Below are 23495 nucleotides of genomic sequence, written 5' to 3'. Positions count from 1 at the left end.
CATTTATAACACCCAGCTTCTAGAAATCTTTATGGGGTTGCCTGTTTTTCTTTTCTTTTTTTCTTTTCTTTTTTTTTTTTGAGACAAAGTCTCGCTCTGTCGCCCAGGCTGAAGTGCAATGGCGCTATCTTGGCTCACTGCAACCTCCACCTCCTGGGTTCAGGCAATTCTCATGCCTCAGCCTCCCAAGTAGCTAGGATTACAAGTGCCCACCACCATGCCTGGCTAATTTCTGTATTTTTAGTAGAGAAGAGGTTTCACCATGTTGGCCAGACTAGTCTTAAACTCCTGACCTCAGGTGATCCACCCGCCTCGGCCCCCCAAAGTGCTGGGATTACAGGTGTGAGCCACCACGCCCGGCTGCCTATCTTCTTAAAAGCAACTTCAAACTCAGGCAGACTCCAAATTTTCTAATGCAATTTTGTCTTAAGTACCCCTCTCTGTCGGAAGCTCCTGTCCTTAGCAGAATTCTGTCGCTGCCACTGCTCGCCAGTGCCAGTGAAAGACCTGCCAGCCAGAGAGGCCTTGGAGACATTTGCATTTGGGTGAAAGGAGCTGATGGTCTTGGACTCACAGCTGAAGGTTTTCTGGGGTGGAAATTAAAGTGGCAGCAGGAAGCAGAATGCGACCTAATTAGCAGTTTGGTCTCTGAGGCTGACCTCCTTTCGGGAAAGCTGGCACTCATAGGAGCATAAAGCAGCTGTCGCCTCTTCCCTGCCTGGCCAGGTGGGCTCAGAGCAGTGCCAGCCCAGCCGTCAGCCCATGGCAGATGCCCTTCTGGAAAGAAGTCTTGCCTCACCCCTCAGCTCTCCATCTATGGCTCCAAACAAGGAGTACTCCCAGCATGAAACTCCTTAAAAACGAGGGAAGGAAGAGAGAAGACAAAAGCCTTTCATATCTCTGGCGGGGAGGGGGAGGCTTAATGACTTGAATGGGGCTCAGGAGGTGGAGGGACGGGTAGCAGAGGGCTGCGCTGTGGGCAGTTGATGTGTTCACCAGCGTCTCGCACCTGTTGTCTTCTGCGACCACACGTGCAGGCAACCCTGGGAGCTCCAGCTAAACAGGCGAGGAGTGTAATTAATCCATTGTTTAGCATTATTGGAGCTCACTGCTGTGCGGATTCTTCCTGGCAGTTCTCCCAGCCTGATGGTGGCGGTGGAGACAGCAGCTCAGCGAGCAAGGAGGGGGTTTGGACGGATTGAGATGTCAGGTCTGGGGAAGGGTAACTACTTATTAAAGAAGGTTCATGCCTGAGGGTGAGGGTAGGACAATGCCCAGCTCTCTTCCCTGGTGGTTCACTTCCCACTGCTAGGAAATAATGTCTATCTGTTTGACTCCCGCTGAGAAAGCCCATTTTCCTCCTTGTTCCTGGGAGGCTGGCTGAGCTGTGAGCATAGTGTGGAGGATGTTTGCCTAGAGGCCTGGGCCCGGTCTCTGTCTCAAACTGGGCTGCTTCCTACTACCTGGCCTCTTGGCTGGTGTGGTTGATGGCTTTCACCTGCCGTAATGATCCAGCATCAGCCTACATAGGGGTCTTAGTAGCCTCCCAAGGGTAAGAGCCAACACTTTAACAGCTTTTACTAAGTGCCAGACATCGTTCTAAACACTGGGCATGTATTACTGCATTGAATTTTCACAACAACACTATGAGATAGGTGCTATTCTTATCCCTACTTTACAGATTAGGTGAAGGAGGCACAGAGAGGCTAAGTAACTTACCCAAAGTAGCACAGCTAATAGGAGGTAGAGATGTGATCCAAACAGAGTCTGATTCCAGACCTTGTGTGCTCAGCTGTTGCACTGTACAACCTCTTCAGCTCACACTCCTAGCACCAGTGGGACATAAAGAACATTTTCTGGTATTTCAATCACCATATCTACCTGCCAGGGGACATTTCTATTTCTGCCCCGCCAGTCCAGATTATCCAGTGGAGGAGCTTTGCTGGCTCCTTTTTAATAAGCATTAGGCATACCTTTCATGATTTGGTCTATTTGAGAAATCCTGGAGATAGGGAGTTACTTCAGCTCATTGATTCTCAAACTTAGGTGTCAGGAACAAACACTCTGGAGGTTATTGACAATACCAGTTCCTAGACCCCTTGGACCGCACCCCCACCCCTAGATTTCTGGTTTTAGACCCACTGGTTGGGTTGCGTCACTCTTTGTCTATAGCAGATATGATAGGACTATTCTTTATTCCTCTTCACTCTGTTCTCATACCTGCAGCCAGGAAGTCCAGGGTAGCCCTGAGCATCTTGATTGTGCAGCACTGGTCTGAGGCAGCCTTGTAGGGCTCTTGTTTTCAGAGGCATGGAGAGGAGAAAGGCAGGCTGAAGAACTGGCTGAGGGATCACGAAGCAACCTTAGTGATGCTGCTACTTAATTGGGTGGTTATTGGATTGCCAAGGCTGGGCCTTGTTGGCTCCTTACTTAAAAGCATGCAGAAGCCCGATCTGAGACAGCAAGAATGGCTTTTTGCTTCACTGGACTAATGTGGACAGTGGTCAGTGCTTTTCCTTTCTCTCCCATTTCCTGGGAACACATTCGTGGAACTTGGCATTATCAAAGAATAAAACAAGACCATCCAAGCTGATATATATATATCTATAAAGCCGAGTCTATTAGCTTTCTAGGCATGGGAGCATAGACCAGTGAGTGGTTCTCTGAGGGGACGGGTCAGGAGTTTTTATTTTTTCTAAATGGAAAAGCACTTGATGTTTATGCTAATTAAGAATAAAAAGCTAGCATTGAGGATAGGACGAGAGAGTATACAGCTTTACACACAGTTGGTTAAAAGCAAGTCCAGTTTTAGCTTAGGAAAGTGTCTTCAGTTAGGCTGAGTGAGGAGTGGCATCTTGGGTTCTTTGACCACACAGCATTCAGTTATGATAACTCCTAGGTAAGTGGTGCTGTGAATAAAAAATTATCCTTTTACAACTTGCCAGGGCTGTAGCTGTGAGCAGGTCCAGAAAGACCCAGGTTGGTTCCTTGAGGTCATTTTGAGCCCCTTCTGGGTGGAATTACAGCTGTTTCCAGTCTCCTACGGCCCAGGCTGGTGATCCTTCCCTTCAAGGGTAGAGCAAAGCAAGCAAGGTATCTGGGGACAGTATTTAAGGAGGTACATACTTTCATGTTTGTGCAAGTGCAGAGTTGACCCTTGAGAGTGAGCACCTCCTTAAATATTGAGTTAGTGTCAGCCTACTGCTGCTGTCTTCCAAGATGTAAGGGAAAATGCTTTTAGTGTTGGTCTTGCTATAAAACATTCTCTTTGGATGAACTATGATTGCCTTTGCTCCAGATACATAATATTTCCACTTGCTCTTATTTCCCCGAGACTAGAAATGAATAGCGTGTGGACCAGGAAGGTAGAATGAGAAGGAATGAATCTGAGGATGCGTCAACTCTTGATCATGTTCTCTGTAATTTCAAGGATTTTACTCATATGACCAGATCACAGTGGCACAGACAGTCTGTCCCATTATAGAGCTGTGCTTAGTGTTCTCCCTCCATTGCCTCAGGCCAGAAACATTTTGTTTCAGGAGATATTTATTTGAAGTTTCAGGCACATGGAAGTTACTCATATCAGATCTTATCCATGGAATTATTTTTGCCTGGCTGTTATAAAACATCATCTGCAAAAAAGTTCAGAATGGCTCCCTGATTCTAGTTCCCTTAGTGTGGCTCCTCCTACAGTTTTCTAGAAAGGCATTGAATCCAATTCAAGGTATCCTGATTTGCAAATAGACAGGGCCTCTGGGAGCCTCCACATGCAGCTGAATTATCCATGCCCCTGACTCTGGGTTGAATTGGGCCTCAATAGTCCTGAGCAGATCAAACTCTGTTCTATTTTTTTTAAATTATTATAATTTAAGTTCTAGTGTACATGTGCACAACGTGCAGGTTTGTTACATAGGTATACATGTACTATGTTGGTTTGCTGCACCCATCAACTCGTCATTTACATTAGGTATTTCTCCTAATGCTATTCCTCCCCAGCCCCCTACCCCCAACAGGCCCCGGTGTGTGATGTTCCCCTCCCTGTGTCCATGTGTTATCATTGTTCAACTCCCACTTATGAGTGAGAACATGCAGCATTTGGTTTTTTGTCTTTGTGATATTTTGCTAAGAATAATGGTTTCCAGTTTCATCCATGTCCCTGCAAAGGACATATCCTTTTTGATGACTGCATAGTATTCCATGTTCTATTTTTAATGGCCTCTCATGAAGGCAAGCTGTGGTCTATGGCAGTCCTGATTTCAGGGGCTACCCCCTCCCTCAGCCTCAAGACTGTCTCATGATAGCATTGTTATGTTGATACAAATAGTCAAACTCTGTAAAATATTTGAAGAGGTTTATTCTAAGCCAAATATAAGTGACCAATGGCCAGTGACACAACTCTCAGGAGACCCTGAGAACTTGTGCCCAAGGTGATCAGGGTGCAGCTTGGTTTTTACATTTTAGGAAGACATGAGACATCAATAAATACATGTACTAGGTTGGTGCAAAAGTAATGGTGGTTTTCACCATTAAAAGTAACGGCAAATACTGCCATTAGTTTTGCACCAACCTTGTAAGATATACATTGGTTTGGTACAGAAGGGCAGGATAACTTGAAGCAGGGGGTGGAGGGGGCTTCCAGGTCTTAGGTAGATTCAAAAGTGTTCTGATTGGCTATTGTTTGAAAGAGTTATTATCAGTAGAAAGGAATGTCTGGGTTACTATAAAGGTGATATGGTTTGGATCTGTGTCCCATCCAAATCTCACATCAAATTGTAATCCCCAATATTAGAGGTGGGGCCTGGTAGGAGGCCCTTTGGAGCTGTTCTCATACTAGAGTTCTCACAAGATCTGGTCACTTAAAAGTGTGTAACATATCCCCCCAACCTTCTTTTCTTCCTGCTCCAGTCATGTTAAGACATGCCTGCTTCCACTTTGCCTTCTGCCATGATTGTAAGTGTCATGAGGCCTCCTCGGAAGCTGAGCAGACGCAGGTACCATGCTTCCTGCAGAGCCTACAGAACCCTAAGCCACCTGAACATTTTTCCTTTATAAATTACCCAATCTCACGTATTTCTTTATAGCAATGCAAGAACAAACTAATATAAAGAGGTTGTAGAGACCAAGGTTTTATCATGCAGATGAAGCCTCTAGGTAGCAGGTTTCAGAGAGAACAGATGGTAAATGTTTCTTATCAGACCTAAGGTCTGTGTCGATGTTAAATGCTGGTGGGATTTTCCTGAATTCCAAAAGGGAGGAGGGCATAATGAGGTAATGAGGCATGTCTGACCCCAATCCCCTTTTGCATCATGGCTTGAACTAGTCTTTGGGTTAACTCTGGAATACCCTTGGCTGAGAAGAGGGGTCTATTCAGATGGTTGGGGGGCCTTAAGATTTTATTTTTGGTTTCCAGTTGTCTCTGGAAGAATCTGTCTTTTCTGTGTGATTTAAATTGTTCCAGTTAGTTTACCTCCTCTTGCAGCTATTTCAGCTGTTTCTTCTTGTTCTGTCCTTCAAAGATATAGGGAGGAGCCAGCCACCAACTGCTCAGTAATAATCCTTCATGTGCAGCATGTAAGGGACACATAAGAAAATGCAGGGTTAATTCGAGAGCCACATTGCAATTCATTCATGCAGGGACCTCAGGAAGTTTTCTTGTTGCATCCCCCTCCCTCCCAGTCCCAACATCAAGTAAGCATAATGAAGTCAGTTCGGGATGGGCTTTAAGCCAAAATTCACTTGCTTTGGGATTTGTCACTCAGGCTCCTATATTAAATTCACCTTGGGGTCTATGGTAAATTTTATGAAATGTTACTTTCCTCTTTATGACTAGTATAAACATTTATTATACATCCTGTGATATATGTTTCCAGGAAGTAAGGAAATGCTGTTGTGGAAAGATATGATTCCCAACTGATTTGAAATATAGACAAATAGCATGTTTTAGAAAGGGGCCAGGACTTTAATTGAAAAAAAAAAGTAGTTATCAGATTTTTTTTTCTTGTCTTGCTCTGCCTTCTCTTCTGGCACCAGTTAAAGGAACGTTTCTCATGCTTTCTCCCCTTGCACACAAAAGATGATACCTGATATGAAATGCTGTCAAATCCTGCTTCATTAAAGCCTACAAAAGCTAATGCACAGCTCTCCTTGCACTGCCCTAAAATGGGAACAAAGAAGCAGAATAATGTCAAAATAGAACACAAAGGAAAAGAGTTTGTCCTCTGGGCCCAAGAGATGAAAGATATCAGGAGTCATCTGTGAATGTTGGGCTGGGCCAATGTTTCTAGGGCTTGTTTCATAGATGATGGGGGATTGCCAGATAGGGCAACTCATGCAAACACAGAGAGTACAGTGAGGATCCTCCAACGAGGACCCAGCCAATGCTTCTGTCATTGACTCAGTCACAGGAAACAAGGAAGATTGTTTGCCTCAGCACAGGGACAGCTAAATAGTCATGGAATATGGCTTTCCCATTCACTTCCTGTGCAGAAGAATACACCTTGAAGAGGAAAGAGGTCTGGGGACATGAGTTTCGTTGGAGGACCCTGGTTGGGGAACCCAGGAAACAGGCAGTTGTAAAAGATGTACTGGATTCTTAATAGGAGGTAGCTGTAAGAAAACTCAAGTCATATAACAAGCTTTATCACTCCTGGTAACATGAACCACCATGAGGACCAAGCCCCTTGGCTTTGTGGTTTAACAGAGTTTATTAATAAATCACAGATTGGGGGCAAATCTATTCTGCCAAATCAGAGTATGACCCCTGGAAATGTGAGAGGGCAAATTCAGAGCAACCTAGGTGGCATCACTGGGAATGGCAGACTCACGTTAAAATTAGGGCTGAAGTCAAAATCTAGCACTATGGGATTCAATGATGTGGTTCAGTCAGTCAAAGCAGGGATAGAACATAGTCCAGTCCCTTCCCATCATCCCACACTACCTCCTCATTTAATCTCCTGGCCTCCCCTTCATCTGCGTTCACTCTTCTGTCATCCACAGCTAAAGCCAGCTGCTGTGACTGGGCCATGGGAAAAGAGAAACAGTGAGGGTTGGACAGCCACTAGGAGCACACAGTTTGGCAAGTGAGGTTATTTCTTACTTGAGTTATCCCAAAGCAGAGCCTGAAACAAGTATTCGAGAACAAGTAGTTTGTTTGGAAAGGCATTCCAAAGAGCAGGAGTGAGGGAGTGGGGCGTATGAGGTACGGATATAGAGAAGGTCAATACAAGCATGAATTGTTGGAGAATCATTCTGCCAGAATTCCCTAGGAAGCATGCGGAAGACTTCCCAAAAATGTCCATCTTAAAGATGGGAGGCAGGAGCTGGCTCCCATCCTTCATTGGCTGAGGGCTGCCCCTGTATGTGTTGACATTCCTGAAATTCCCAGCTGGGCATGTAGTATCCTGGCCTCATAAGTGCCTTGGGGCAGAGAGCAAAGGTGTGGTGCTCAATCATGGTGAGACAGGTGAGTCTAAGTTCACACACAGAGCTTTCCACCCCAGTCAGCTCTGGAATTAGAAGTATGACCGATAGGATGTGTGACAGGGCACCAGACATATGTACTACAGGATGTAAGTCTGCCAAAGGGTAAGAGAACAAAAAGATACCATACTATCACTGGGGAGCCAAAAACGAAGGGAACTTGGACAAAAGTCCTCAGAAAATAAGTTGGCATATAATTATTCAAACTGACAAAAGTGAGGAGGCTTAAAAGAAGAATTGAGGAGGATTACGGGGAGTTGGATGGGATACTGTCAGAAAAAAAGGGAAGAAATCTTTCTGGATAGCCAGCATCCTGAGCATTAGAATGCCCTTGATACCTGAACCAGCAGAGATCTCAACATCGGGTGATAAAGGAGGTGAGACTACACTGTAATGAGATCTTCTGGATCCAACTTTAAGAAACCTTTGTGGGCAGGGACAAGAATGCCTTACATAGTATTGATTCCAAAGCTATACCAAAGTCATGCTTTTGTGGGAGCGTTTGGAAAGCTTAGAGTGCTTGAAAACAGAGGAGGCTTGAGCTGGAATCTTGATTAGACTTTTGGAGCTATATGCCCTACAGAGCCAGAGTCTAGACCTTGTCATTGCCACTTCTACCTGCAGCAAAACACCTTGGGAGTAGTCAAGGATCTCTGAGGCACTGCAAGCTCAAACCTTCCTTTACAAGAAAGGAAAGCCCCTCTGTGGCATTCATATTGTAAATACTTAACTTCTAGAAAGAGCCTGAAGATTACAAGCTTCGCAGATTAGTAAGATGAAATCTGTGAGGTTGAACTAATTAAGTATATGAAAGGATAATAGAAGATATGTATAGGAAAGACCTACTAAGTGACCCATTAGAAATACACTGATGCCTCCCAGTACCACAGTCTTAAAAGTTAATAGTGAACTTTATACAAAGTTATAGTAAACATATATTATTAATCTTCTCAGTGTTCCCTCCTCTGGAGAATTGACTCACTTCCATTTTATGTGGTTTTGGTGGTATATTAATCACAGTGCCTTACTCCGTGCTCACCTCCAGCACCACCATCACATATTCTAGACACAGGGGTGATCATGAAAGAATCAGCCATCAAATACCTCCATTCCTCAGGTCACAGTGATTAATTCAAGAATGAATGTGTGACTTAAAGAGGAATAATCAAAGTCTTCACTAAAATTCAATATATTGATGCTGGCAGATAAAGAATGGTGAACCTTCTTAAGAATAAAGCAGTACCTGGAAGAAAGAAAAGCTGGAGAGACTGAAAGATATTGTTGGGTCCCTGGATCTAGCCATGTCCTATACTACAAGTACCTTCAGACTTGCCAGTTTTGGGACTAATAAACTCTCTTTTTGCTTAAGCTAGTTTGACTCGAATTTATATGATTTGCAATGGAGAAAATGTCTAATGCAGTATTTACTGAGCACATAATGTTGGTTATGCTAGGTGTAATGGGTTGAAGGTTGGCTCCCAAAAAGACATAGCCGCAACCCAGACACTATATTTGAAAAAGGGATCTTTTCCAGTTAAGTTCAAAATGTCAACATGTGATCATATGACTATCTGGATGGGCCCTAAATCCAATGATGAGTGTTGTTTTGAGACACACAGATTAAAACAGACAGAAGAGGAGAAGACACAGACACACAGAAGAGGAGATCGTGTGAAGATGGAGGCAGAAGTTGGACTGATAGAGTCACAAGGAATGCCAACTGCCACCAGAAACTGGAAGAGGCAAAGAAGGATACTCCCCTAGAGTCTCCAGGGGGAGAGCTACTTTGCTGACATCTTGGTTTCAGACTTCTGGCCTCCAGAACTGTGAGATAATACATTACTGTTGTTTTAAGCCACCCAATTTGTGATAACTGGTTATGGCAGCCCTGGGGAACTTGTGTATTATGTTAGTGATTTAAATTTGAAGAGAAGGAATTACTGCTCTGCAGATAGTGGCATAAAATATTATTTATTATTTATTTTAAAAATAATTGTTATACAATAATTGCTTTAATGGAGGGGCATGTAAAGTGATGTAGGAGTGAAGAAGAATGGCTCATACAATGATGTCACATAATAGAAACAGAACTATATAACAGTTAAAAGAACTGCCTAGATTCAAATCCTAGCCCACTACTTACTTCACTGTAAACAGCTGTGCATCCTTGGGTAAGTTGACTAGACCCTCTGGGCCTCAGTTTCCAAAACTGTAATACAGGGTTGGCAATAAGGATTTTTTTTAATCGGATTTTTGTAAGTTAAATAGAACAATATATGTAAAGTGCTTAGAATAGAGCCTACTAGGCAGGTATGCAGTAAATGCTATTCAGGAGGAACTGCCCTGTAAGGAGGTACTCTGTATCAGAGCTTCCCCACCAGCATGCTGCAAATGGATTATGGATATGTCTGGTTAGAGGACTAAAAGGAGAGAGCCAGAGAAATTGGAAAAAACTGGGGATACCACAGTAAAGGAGAAGCTTGTGAAAGAGACAAGTTGTTATGAATTTCTGGGGTTATTCCAGATCTGCATATGCATGGACGTGATCCTAAACACAAATGAGGAGATAGACCAATGTACAAGTCCAAGACTGGCCACTTCCTTGTGCACACATGAGAGAGAGCTGAACTATGTTGCAAAGGCTTTAAAAACAGGACTGATATTGACAACACAACTCACAGAAGGCTAATCAGAACTTGCAGCCTGAACATACAAGTTGACTGCCTGCTAAAGCAAACAAACAAAAATAGCAACATTCTCCACAGGATTTAAATAAGATCCAGGATCTAATAACATCATATGCAAACATTTAGGATGCAATCCAAAATTACTCAGTATACAAAGAACCAAGATATAATACTGAGATAACACATATGCTAACATTTTGAGACTAAGACTTTTAAACGGCTACTATTAAAAACTCTAAGAAGTAAAGATAAACACGCTTGAAATGAATGGAAATGTAGAAAGCCTCAACAGCAACAACAAAAAGGAAACAAAGAAGCAGTGGAAGTTTTAGAACTAAAAAATTCAGTAACTGAAATTTTACAAAAACCTCACTGGATGGGCTTAACAACAGAATAATTAGGAATTAAGCATTCTGCATAATAGACAAAAGATTTAAAACAAAATGAACAGAGCCTCAGGAACCTACGTGACAATACCAAATTGTCTAATAATTATGTCTTCAGAGTCCCCAAAGAAGAGAAGAAAGAATTCTATGTTGAAAATTGTTTGAATAAATACTGGCTGAAAATTCCCCCAGTTTGATAAAATACATAGATTTATAAATTCAAGAGATGAATGAACTCCAAATAAAATAAATCAAAAGAAATCCATAGACAATGACAGTATAATGGAACTGCTGCAAAATAAAAACAAAGAAAAAAATCTTAAGAAAGAAACCCCTCAAAAGTGGAAAAGCAGTACTTTACTTAAAGGGGAATAGTGATTTCAATGACTGTGGATTTCTCCTAAGAAATCATGGAGACAAGAAGGAAATGACAGTATTTTCAAGTACTTGGAAAACAAACAAACAAACAAACAAACGGTAAACCCAGAATTCTATATCAAGTGAAAGTATCAGGAATGAAAGTGAGCTAAAGATATACTCAGATGAAGGGAAACTTCATTGCTAGAAGAATGATTCTAAAATAATTGCTAAAGAAATTTCCTTAAATAGAAAGGAAATAAAACCAAAAGAAAATTTGGAACATTAGGAGAGAGGGAGGGAGAACCAGAAATGGTACAGTAAATAACACATGCTTATTTATTAATACTAAAAATATTTATTTGCTGAGAAATAAAATTGACTATTTCTCTCCTATTGAGTTTTTAAAATATGTTTGACAGTTGAAAGCAAAAAGTATAACATTGATAGAGACTTCCATGTTTTTATTGCAAAATATGAGACAATTACAACATAAATGTGAATGGGTACAGGACCCTATATAGTACTAAGTTTCTATATTCCATTTAAAGTGACAAGATATTGGTTCTAAGTAGACTGGGAAAAGTTAAACGTGTACATTCTAATACCTAGAACATCCAGCATATACAGAGATATGGTCAGAAACAGAATAAATGTATTAAAATGTTTCTGAAAATATACAAATAAAAGAACATAAGCCAGGAGAAATGAGAATGGAAAACAGAGGAAATAAGCAGAAAATAATGAAGTGGTAGAAATCAAAACTTAACAATGATTACATTAAATGAAAATGGTCTAAACACAGCAATTGAGAGATCGAAATTTTCAGAATTGATTTTCTAAAATTTTCAAACTATATGTTGTTCACAAGAAACTCACCTCAAACATATCACTATGTTCAAAGTAAAATAATAGAAAAGTGTATACACTAATCAAGAGAAAGCTGGACTGAATATACTAACATCAGGTAGACCTCAGAGCTAAGAAAATGACCAGATATCAAGAGAGAAATTACATAATGATGAAAGAGCCAATTGCTGAGAGAACATAACAATACTAAATATGTACGTATATGCATCTAAAAGTAGAACAACAAAACACATGAAGGAAAAACTGACTAACTTGAAATGACAAATAGACAAGTCCACAATTGTAGTTGAAGACATCAACACTCCCTTCTCAGTAATTTACAGACCTAGTTCACAGAAAATGAGCAAGAATATAGGAGGACTCAACAACACCATCGACCAATTGGATCTAATTGACATTTTTAGAACATTTTACCTAAAAACAGCAGTATATACATTATTTTCAAGTAAATATGGAATATTCACCAACATAGACCATATCTTAGGTTATAAAACAGATTTTTATAAATTTAAAATGTTTGAAATCATACAAAGTATGTTCTCTGATCACAATGGAATTCAACTATAACTCAATAACAGTAAGATAAAAGAAAGCTTTTCAAACACTTGAAAATCAACCACACACTCCTAAATAATCTATCAGTCAAAAAAATGTCCCAAGGAAAATTAGAAAATATTTTAAACTAAGCATAGATAAAAATACAATATTCAAAATATGTGGGATACAGCTAGAGCAGTGCTAATAGGTAAATTTATAGCATTAAATGCTTATATCTGACAAGAATAAAGGTCTAAATTAATCAAGCTTATACCATAACATTCTAGAAAAGGAAGTACATAACTAAGGCAATGCAAGCAGAGGGAAGTAAAGAAAGATAAGACAGAATCCATGAAATTGAGAGCAGTAAACCAAAGCTGTTCTTTGAAAAGACTTATGGAATTGATAAATCTCTACCAATATTTACGAAGAAGTAAAGAAAGAACCCAAATTGACAATGTTAGTAACGAATGAAGGGACAATACAAAAAAAATCCTATTGGCATTAAGAAGATAATAAATGAATACTATGAAGAACAACCCTACCCACATGGATTTTACAATGTAGAAGATATGGACCACTTCCTTGCAAACCGTGAACAACCGATATTCACCCAAGATGAAATAAATAACTTGTATAAGAAGTAACACCAATTATATACAATCTCTTCTAGAATATGGAAGCATATGAACACTTCCAAATTTATTTTGTGAGGCCAACATTGTTACAGTGATATCAAAACCAGAAAAAGGCAGCACAAGAATAGAAAAAAGCAGACAAATATTTTCATGAAGACACGAACATCCTCAAACGGTATTAGAAAATCAAATCTAGTAATATATAAAAAGAACACACTACAATCAAGTGGGTTTTAAATTGGGAATGCAAACCTGGTCCAATATTCAAAAGTCACTCAATGGAATCCACCACATAGATAGTCAAAAGAAAAGAAATCATATGATTTTATCAATTGATGCATAAAAGGCATTTGATGTAAATGACGAGTTGATGGGTGCAGCAAACCAACATGGCACATATACACCTATGTAACAAACCTGCATGTTGTGCACACATACCCTAGAACTTAAAGTGTAATAATAAAATATAAAATAAAATAAAATAAAATAAAATAAAAGGCATTTGACACAATTTAAAATTCACTCTTGATAAAAACCTTTCCACAAACTAGAAACATTAGGTTGGTGCAAATGTAATTGTGGCTTTTGCCTTTAAAAGTAACAGCAATTGCATTTGCACCAACCTGATAGAAGGAAACTCACTCAACCTGATAAAGGGCATCTACAGAAAACCTATAGATACTATACTTTTTAAAAACTTTTATTCGGCCAGGCATGATATGGCTCATGCCTGTAATTCCAGCACTTTGGGAGGCCAAGGCGGGGGTGGTGGGGGGGCGGATCACTTGAGATCAGGAGTTCGAGACCAGCCTGGCCAACATGGTGAAACACTATCTGTACTAAAAATACAAAAATTAGCTGGGCATGGTGGCACATGCCTATAATCCCAGCTATTCGGGAGGCTGAGGCAGGAGAATCACTTGAACCTGGGAGGCAGGGGTTGCAGTGAGCTGAGATCGTGCCACTGCACTCTAGCTTGGGCGACAGAGCAAGACTCCATCTCAAAAAACAAACAAACAAAACAAAACAAAACAAAAACACCTTTTAAGTTCAGGGGTAAAAATTCAGGTTTGTAACACAGGTAAACGCGTGTCATGGGAGTTTGTTCTACACATTATTTTGTACGTTATTTCACCCAGGTGTTAAGCCTAGTACCCATTAGTTGTTTTTCTTGACCCTCTTCCTCCTCCCACCCTCCACCCTCTGATAGGGCCCAGTGTGTATAGTTCACCTCTAATGTGTCCATGTGTTCTCATCATTTAGCTTCCACTTACAAGGGACAACATGCGGTATTTGGTTTTCTGTTCCTGCGTTAGTATGCTAAGGATAATGGGCTCCAGCTCCATCCATGTCCCTGCAAAGGACAAGATCTTGTTAATTTTTATGGCTGCACAGTATTCCATGGTGTATATGTGCCACATTTTCTTTATCCAGTCTATCATTGGTGGGGATTTAGGATGATTGCATGTATTGTGAATAGTGCTCCAATGAACATACATGTGCATGTGTCTTTATAATAGAATGATTTTTATTCCTTTATTCTTTTATTCCCAATAATGGGATTGCTAGGATGAATAGTATTTCTGTCTTTAGGTCTTTGAGGAACTGCCACACTGTCTTCCACAATGGCTGAACTAATTTACACTCCCACCAACAGTGTTTAAGCATTCCTTTTTCTCCACAACCTTGCCAGCATCTGTTATCTTTTGACTTTTTAGTAATAGACATTCTGACTGGTGTGAGATGCTATCTCATTGTGGTTTTGACTTGCATTTCTCTAATGATCAGTGATGTTGAGCTTTTTAAAATATGCTTATGGGCTGCATGTATGTTCTTTTTTAAAAACTGTCTGTGTCATTTGCGCACGATTTTATGGGTTTTTATTCTTGTAAATTTGTTTAAGTTCCTCATAGATGCTGGATATTAGACATTTATCAGATTTATAGTATGCACAAATTTTCTCCCATTGTGTAGATTGTCGGTTTATTCTGTTGATAGTTTCTTTTGCTCTGCAGAAGCTCTTTAATTAGACCCACGTTGTCAATTTTTGCTTTTGCTGCAATTGCTTTTGGCGTCTTTGTCATGAAATCTTTGCCTGTGCCTATGTCCTAAATGGTATTGCCTAGGTAGTCTTCCAAGGTTTTTATACTTTTGGGTTTTACGTTTAAGTCCTTAATCCATCTTGAGTTAATTTTTGTATATGATGTAAGGAAGGGGTTTGGTTTCAATATCCTGCACTGCCTAGCCAGTTATCCTGGCACCACTTATTGGATAGGGAATCCTTTCCCCATTGCTTGTTTTGTCAGGTTTGGAGAAGATCAGATAGTTGTAGGTGTGCAGTCATATTTCTGGGTTCTCTATTCTGTTCCATTAGTGTATGTGTCTGTTTTTGTACCAATACCATGCTGTTTTGGTTATTGTAGCCCTACAGTATAGTTTAAAGTTGGGTAGCGTGATACCTCTAGCTTTGTTCTTTTCACTTAGGATTGCCTTGGCTGTTCAGGCTTTTTGATTCCATATGAATTGTAAAATAGTTTTCTCTAGTTCTGTGAAGAATGTCAATGGTAGTTTAATAGGAATAGTATGGAATGCATGAATTGTTTTGGTCAATATACCCATTTAAACCACGTTGATTCTTCCTATCCATGAGCATGAAAAGTTTTTCCAGTTGTTTGTACCATCTCTGATTTCTTTAGCAGTGATTTGTAGTTCCTGTAGAGCTCTTTCACCTTCCTAGTTAGCTGTATTCCTAGGTATTTCATTCTTTTTTGTGGCAATTGTGAATGGGAATTCAATCCTGATTTGGCTATTGGAATGACTGTTATTGGTGTATAGGAATGCCAGTTTTTTCTGGGCATTGATTTTGTATCCTGAGACTTTGCTGAAGTTTTTTATTAGCTTAAGAAGCTTTTGGGCTGAGATGATGGGGTTTTCTAGATATAGGATCATGTCATCTGCTAACAGGGATAGTTTGATTTCCTTTCTTCCCATTTGGATGCCCTTTATTTCTTCCTCTTGACTGATTGCCTTGGCCAGAACTTCCAATACTATGTTGAATAGGAATGGTGAGAGAGGGCATCTTGTGCTGGTTTTCAAGGGAAATGTTTCCAGCTTTTTTTGCCCATTTAGTATGATGTTGGCTGTGGGTTTGTCATATATGGCTCCTGCTATTTTGAGGTATGTTCCTTCAGTACTTAGTTTATTGAGAGTTCATAACATGAATGGATATTGAATTTTATCAAAAGCCTTTTCTGCATCTATTGAGATAATCATGTGGTTTTTGTCTTTAGTTCTGTTTATGTGATGTATCAAATTTATTGATTTGTGTATGTTGAACCAACCTTGCATCCTGGGGATGAAGCTGACTTGATCATGGTGGATAACCTTCTTTTTGATGTGCTGCTGGATTTGGTTTGGCAGTATTTTGTTGAGGATTTTTGCATTGATGTTCATCAAGGATATTGGCCTGAAGTTTTGTTTTGTTTTGTTTTATCTCTGCAAGGTTTTGGTATCAGGATAATGCTGGCCTCATAGAATGAGTTAGAGAGGAGTCCCTCCTCCTCAATATTTTGGAATACTTTAAGTAAGAATGTTACCAACTCTTCTTTGTACATCTGATAGAATTCAGGTGTGAATACGTCTGGTCCTGGGCTGTTTTGTTTTGTTTTGTTTGGTTTGGTTGGTAAGCTATTTATTACTGCCTCAATTTCAAAACATGTTATTGGTCTGTTCAGGTATTCAATTTCTTCCTGGTTCAGTCTTAGGAGGGTATATATGTCCAGGAATTTATCAATTTCTTCTAAATTTTCTAGTTTACATGCATAGAAGTATTCATAATATTCTCTGATGGTTGTCTATTTCTGTGGGGTTAGTGGTAATATCCCTCTTGTTTTTCTTATTATGTTTATTTGAATCTTCTGTCTTCTTTATTAGTGTAGTTAGCAGTTGATTTATTTTATTAATTTTTTCAAAAATCCATCTCCTGAATTTGTGGATCTTTTGAATGGTTTTTTAATGTCTCTATCTCCTTCAGTTCAGCTCTGATTTGGGGTAATTTTTGTCTTCTGCTAGCTTTGGGATTTGTTTGCTCTTGGTTCTCTCATTCTTTCAGTTTTGATGTTTGGTTGTTAACCTGAGGTCTTTCTAACTTTTTGATCTGGACATTTAGTGCTATACATTTCCATCTTAACACTGCCTTAGCTGTGTCCTAGAGATTCTGGCACGTGGTCTCTGTGTTCTCATTAGTTTCAAAGAACTTCTTGATTTCTTCCTTAATTTCATTATTTACCCAAAAGTCATTCAGAAGCAGGTTATTCAATTTTCATCTAATTGTGTGGTTTTGAATGAATTTCTTACTTTTGATTTTGTATTTGATCGTGCTGTGGTCTGAGAGACTGTTTGTTATGATTTCAGTTCTTTTGCATTTACCAAGAAGTGTTTTGCTCCTGATTATGTGATCAATTTTAGAGCAAGCGCTATTTGGTGATGAGAAGAATGTATTTTCTGTTGTTTTAGGGTGGAGAGTTCTGTAGGTATCTATCATGTCTATTTTATCCAGTGCTGAGTTCAGGTCCTGAATATATTTTTAAATTTTCTGTCTCGATGATCCATGCAATGTTGTTAGCGGGGTGTTAAAGTCTTCCACTAGTATTGTCTGGGAGTCTAAGTCTCTTTGCAGGTCTCTAGAACTTCCTTTATAAATCTGGGTGCTGCTGTGTTGGGTACATATATATTTAGGTTAGTTAAATCTTCTTGTTGAATTGAACCCTTTATCATTATATAATGCCCTTCTCTGTCTGTTTTTATCTTTGTTGGTTTGAAGTCAGTTTTTTTCAAAAATAAGAATTGAACCTCTGCTTTTTTCTGTTTTTCATTTGTTTTGTAGATTTTCCTCCATACCTTCATTTTGAGCCTATGTGTGTCATTGCATGTGAGATGGGTCTTTTAAAGACAGCATACCAGTGGGTCTTGGATCTTTTTTTAGCTTGCCACTCTGTGTCTTTTAATTTGGGCATTTAGCCCATTTAAATTTAAGGTTAGTATTTATATGTGTGGATTTTATCCTGTCATCATGATGTTAGCTGGTTATTTTGCAGACTTGTTTATGTGGTTGCTTTATAGTGTAAAAATATGGAATATTTCACAAATTTGTGTGTCATCCTTGCACAGTAGCCATGCTAATCTTCTCCATATTGTTCTAAACTTAGTATACATGCTGCCGAAGCAAGCACTAGATAATATGCTTCATGGTGAAAGACTGAATGCTTCCTGTAAGATTGAGAACAAAGCAAGGATGTCTACTCACTACTATTCAGCATCATAGTGGAAATCTTAGCCAGTTCAATAAGGCAAGAAATCAAAAGAGATAAAGATTAAAGAGGAAAAAATAAAACTGTTCCTATTTGCAGATGACATTGTGGTTTACATAAAAAACCTGAAAGAATAAAAAACAAAACAAAACAATTCAGAACTCCTTAAAAAATGAGCGATTTTAGGAGAGGTTAAGAATACATTGATGAAATAGAAAGTCAATCATGTTTCTACATATTAGCAATGAACATTTGTAAGCTGAAATTTAAAAACTACCATTTCTATATACTCTAAAAAAAATGAAATACATTCCCCAAGTTACCATGATTCAACTTACAATTTTCTGACTATATTACAGGCTTGTTAGGATGTGACTCCATCATAAGTTGAGGAGCTCCTTAAAACTTATAATGGGATTATGGTTTATATTGAATGTGTATCACTTTTGCACCATTATAAGGTCAAAAGTTTGCAAGTTGAAACATCAAAAATTAGGGGCAATTGTGTTTCTAACATTAAAGGCATTTTCAATTTATGATGCTTTTTACTTATGATGGGTTCATTAGGATGCAACTCCATCATAAGTCAAGAAGCAGCTGTACTTATGTGTAAATCACACAAAACCTGTACACAAATGTTTAGAACAGCTCTATTCATAATCACAAAAAACTTCAAACAACCCAAATGCCCTTTAAAAGGGTTTTAAAAAACAGTGTTACAGCCATACAATGGAATATTATTCAGCAATAAAAAGGAATGCACTATTGATAAAATAAACAGCTATATGACTCTAAAAGGCTGAGTAAAAGAATCCAGTCTTAAAGGTAACAATCTATATGATTCCATTTTATATGACATCCTCTAAAAGACAAAATGATAGTGATAGAGAATAGATCAGTGGGTCCCAGGGGTTAGAGGTAGCGGCACGGAGTGGCTACAAAGAGATTTCATGAGTGAGTCTTTTGGCTAATGTAAATGTTCTTTATCCAGATATTGGTGGTGGTCACATGAATTAAAACATGTGTTAAAAGTCATAGAAATACATGTCCCCCCCCCCAAAAAAAAAATCCATTTGACTGTATGTTAATCTAAAAAATAAAATTTGAAAAAGAAAAGATTAAACAAGAGGATTCTGGGAAGATGACAGAGTAGAAAGCACCATAAATACGTTTCCCCAAGAAGATAATAATTGCACTAGCAAACTCTGTGTGATGTAACTATTTTGGAACTGTAGAGTTTATTGAAGGCTTTTAACTTCCAGCGGAAGGCATGGGTGGTAAACTGTGGTTAATTTCAGCTCTTAGCACAGTAGTAGCTACCCACTCTCAGCCTTGTGGCAGTCATCTGTGCATTTTCCCTGGAACAACCTGTACATAGCTTGCAGTGCCCGGGATACGCATAAGAACTCAGCCCTCCAAATACTGGGGATCTGTGCTCAGATTGCTGATTGCTATTTCTGATCATAGAAACACAAAGAGGTGGGACGCCACTGTTTTTGCACCTTCCCACATTGTTGCAAGAGCCTCCCCCCTAGCCAAAATGACTTCCAGGAGATTTGAAGTGCTGGCACCCGTTTTTTCTCCCTTCATTTTTCTCTTTTTCCTCTTTTTAGAGCCAGCCACTAAAGACTAAGATATTCAGGCCGGGTGCAGTAGCTAACACATGCAATCTCAGCATTTTGTGAGGCCATGGCAGGAGGATCACTTGATTCCAGAAGCTCAAGACCAACCTGGGCAACATAGTGAGACCCCCATCTCTACGGAAAAAAAAAGAAAGATTCACAAGCAACTATGTATATGAGAGAGATTAGAAAGTGACTGTACATGACCAGGGAAAGATGCAGGCTCACAAAAGGCTTGGGAAGATCTTAAGTTTACACCTCAGGCTGATCCTTGGCACAGAGACAGAATACAACAATTAACAAAGAAAAAAAAAATAACGAATAGCAAAAATAGCAAAAATAATGAATCCTCAGAAAGGGGGGGAATTGGATTTCCAGAATTACCACATTACTAGATTCAAATGTCTGGATTTCAACAACAAAACTGACAAAGTATACAAAAAGAGAGTAAAGTGTGACCTATTCAAAGGGGAAAAAATAAGTCAATGAAAACTGTCCCTGAAAAAGAGCAAATGACAGACTACTAGACAACTACTTTAAAATAGTTATCTTAAAGATGCTCAAAGAACTAAAGGAAGATATGGAGAAAGTCAAGAAAACAATGTGTGAATGAAATGGGAATGTCAATCAAGAGACAGAAAGCTGAAAAAGAAACCAAAAGAAATTGTGGAATGGAAAAGTATAATCACTGAAATTAAAAAATTCACTAGAGGACTTCAAAGGCAAATTTCAGAAGGCAGAAGAAAGAACCAGTTAACTTGAAGATAGGGCAATGGAAATTATTCAGTCTTGAGGAACAGACAGAAAGGAGATTGAATAAGATTGCATAGAACCTAAGGGACCTGTAAGACACGATTAAATGGACCAACATATACATTGTGGGATTTCCAGGAGAAGAGAGACAAAAAAGGTAGAGAATATTTGAACAATTAATGGAAGAAAAACTCCCCAAATTTGCTGAAGGGCATGAATATAAATATCCAAGAAGCTCAACAAACTCCAAGTAAGATGACCTCAAAGACACCCTCACTGAGACACATTATAATCAAACTTTTGAAAGACAAAGACAAGAGAATCTTAAAAGCAACAAGAGAGAAGTGATTCATCAGATACAAGGAATCCTCAGTAATACTATGAGCAGATTTTTCATCAGAAACTTGCAGGCCAGAAGGAAGTGGGCTAATAGAGTCAAGGTGCTAAATGAAAAAAAAAAAGTCAACCAAGAATCCTATATTCAGCAAAACTATCCTTCAAAAGTGAGGCTGAAAGTAAGATGGTCCCAAATAAGCAGAAACTGAGGGAGTTTGTTACCACTAGACCTGCCCTGCAAGAAATGCTCAAGAGAGTTTTGCGGGGTAAAATGAAAGAACACTAGCAGCAAGTTAATTCTCTACGAAGAAATATAGATCTCAATAAAAGTACATACATGGGCAATTATAAAAGATAATATTATTCTAACAATTTGTAATTCCACATTTTCTCTCATGATTTTGGAGATTAATACCTTTTAAAAAATAGTCTGAAAAGCAGGTGTTACTATAATTTAGCTTTATAAGTCCACAATTTATTTTCTTCACAACCTAAGACACTAAGCATTTAAAATAATTGTTAGTTTATGTTTTGGACACAAAATGTACAAAGTTGTAATTTGTAACATCAGTAACCAAAAGAGGCAAGGATAGAGCTATTAAAGGAGTAGAAAGTCAATAAAAACATAAATTCACTTCAGAGTGTTATAACTTTAGGATACTGAATGTAATCCCCATGGTATCCACAAAGAAAATATTTATAGAATATATACAAAAGGAATTTAAACATTTCAGTACAAAAAAGCAAATAAACACAAAAGAAGACAGTAATGCAGGAAATGAAGAGTAAGAAATTTTTGGTTTCTATAAGGCATATAGACAAAAGTATCAAAATGAAAGAAGTAAGTCCCTCCTTATCAGTAATTACTTTAAATGTGAATGGATTAAACCCTCCAATAAAAAGACAGATTAGCAGAATGAATTTTCAAAGTCCAACTATATGCTTTCCACAAAAGACTCACATTATATCCAAAAATACAAATATAATGAAAGTGAAAGGATTAAAAAATATTTTATGCAAATAAAAAAAAGAGAGCAAGGGTAACTAATACTAACATCAGACACAATCAACTTTAAATCAACAAAAGGTTATAAGAGACAGTACTACAATAGTAGTTGGATACTTTAATATTACATTCTTAATAATGTATAGAAAAACAGACAAAAGGTAAACAAGAAAACAGAGGACTTAATGCAATAAACCAAGTAGCTCTAACAGACATACAGAAGACTCTACCCAACAACAGCAGCATACACATCCTTCTCAAGTGCACATGGAATATTTTCCAGGATAGGCTATATGTTAGGACACAGATTAAGTTTTATATGATTCAAATAGATAAACATCACAAAATGTAGCTTCTTGGACCACAATAAGGTAAAGTTAGAAATCAATAGCAAAAGTAAAACTGAAATAATCACAACTTTCTGGAAATTAATAATTTTCAACAACCAATGGATCAAAGAATAAATTACAAGGGAAATGAGAAAATACTGAAAGATGAATGAAAATAAATACACAGTATATCAAAACTTTTGGAACTCAGCAAAAGCAATGATCAGGAAAAAAATTTACAGATAAAAATGCTTACATTTAAAAACAAAACAGATCTCAAGTCAACAACCTAATTTCACAACTTACAGAAATACAAAAAGAGTAACAAAATAAAACTAAAGGTAGCAGAAAGAAGGAAATACTAAAGACTAGAGATAAATGAAATAGATAATCGAAAACCAATAGAGAAAGTCAATAAAATCTTTAGCTAGATGGACCAAGAAGAAAAGAGAGAAGACTCAAAATATTAAAATCAGAAATGAAAGTTACTACCAATTCCATAAAAATAAAAAGTATTGTAAAAGAGTACTATCTTAAAAATTGGATAAGCTGGATCAAATGGGAAAACTCCTAGAAATACAAAATCTACCAAGACTAAATCATGAAGAAATATAAAATCTGAATAGACCTATAACTAGTAAAGAGATTGAATCAGTAATCAAAAATCTCCTGACAAAGAAAACTCTTGGAGCTAATGGCTTCACTGGTGAATTTTACCAAACGATTAAAAACTAACAATTATTCTCAACCTATTCCAAAAATTGAAGAGGAGGCAATACTCCCTAACTCATTCTATGAGGCCAAAATTACCCTGACATCAAAGCCAAAGATGCTACAAGAAAAATACAGATCATATCTCTCATGAGCACTGATGCAAAAATCCTCAACAAAATACTAGCAAACCAAATGCAACAGCTTATTAAAAGGTTTCCACATTATAATCAAGTGTGATTTATCCCTGAAATGCAAAGATGGTTGAACATATGAAAATTAATGAATATAATACACCACATTAACCCTTTTCCCATTTGCCCTGAGAATATTCACTGGTAGGCTTGCAACTGTAGCCTTTATCCCAAGACAACTTTGCCACAAAATATCTCACTTTTATTATAATTTTTATATCACTCTAATATATCAAAAGATGTCATACTATTTATAGCATTCTGTTTTTAGTAGTGATATT

The 23495-nt window shown here is 38.3% G+C and overlaps 1 long non-coding RNA gene and 1 other non-coding gene across 2 annotated transcripts in view; one reads left to right on the top strand and one right to left on the bottom strand.

The window, feature by feature from the left end:
* The window catches only part of LOC108583810, a 226508-nt gene extending 204548 nt beyond the window's left edge, over positions 1 to 21960 (top strand). Inside the window, exon 5 of the long non-coding RNA XR_004180542.1 lies at positions 19877 to 21960. This is a non-coding gene — a long non-coding RNA (uncharacterized LOC108583810). The remainder of the gene's footprint in view (positions 1 to 19876) is intronic.
* LOC116272190 lies at positions 18079 to 18185 on the bottom strand. The gene has a single exon (XR_004180917.1). It is a non-coding gene; the product is annotated as a U6 spliceosomal RNA (small nuclear RNA).
* Positions 21961 to 23495: the final 1535 nt, after the last annotated feature.

This window comes from Papio anubis, chromosome X (genome assembly GCF_008728515.1).
Source record: "Papio anubis isolate 15944 chromosome X, Panubis1.0, whole genome shotgun sequence".
Lineage (NCBI taxonomy): Eukaryota > Metazoa > Chordata > Mammalia > Primates > Cercopithecidae > Papio > Papio anubis.
Note: the sequence above shows the minus strand (reverse complement) of the source record. Positions and strands in the feature narration are given on the sequence as shown.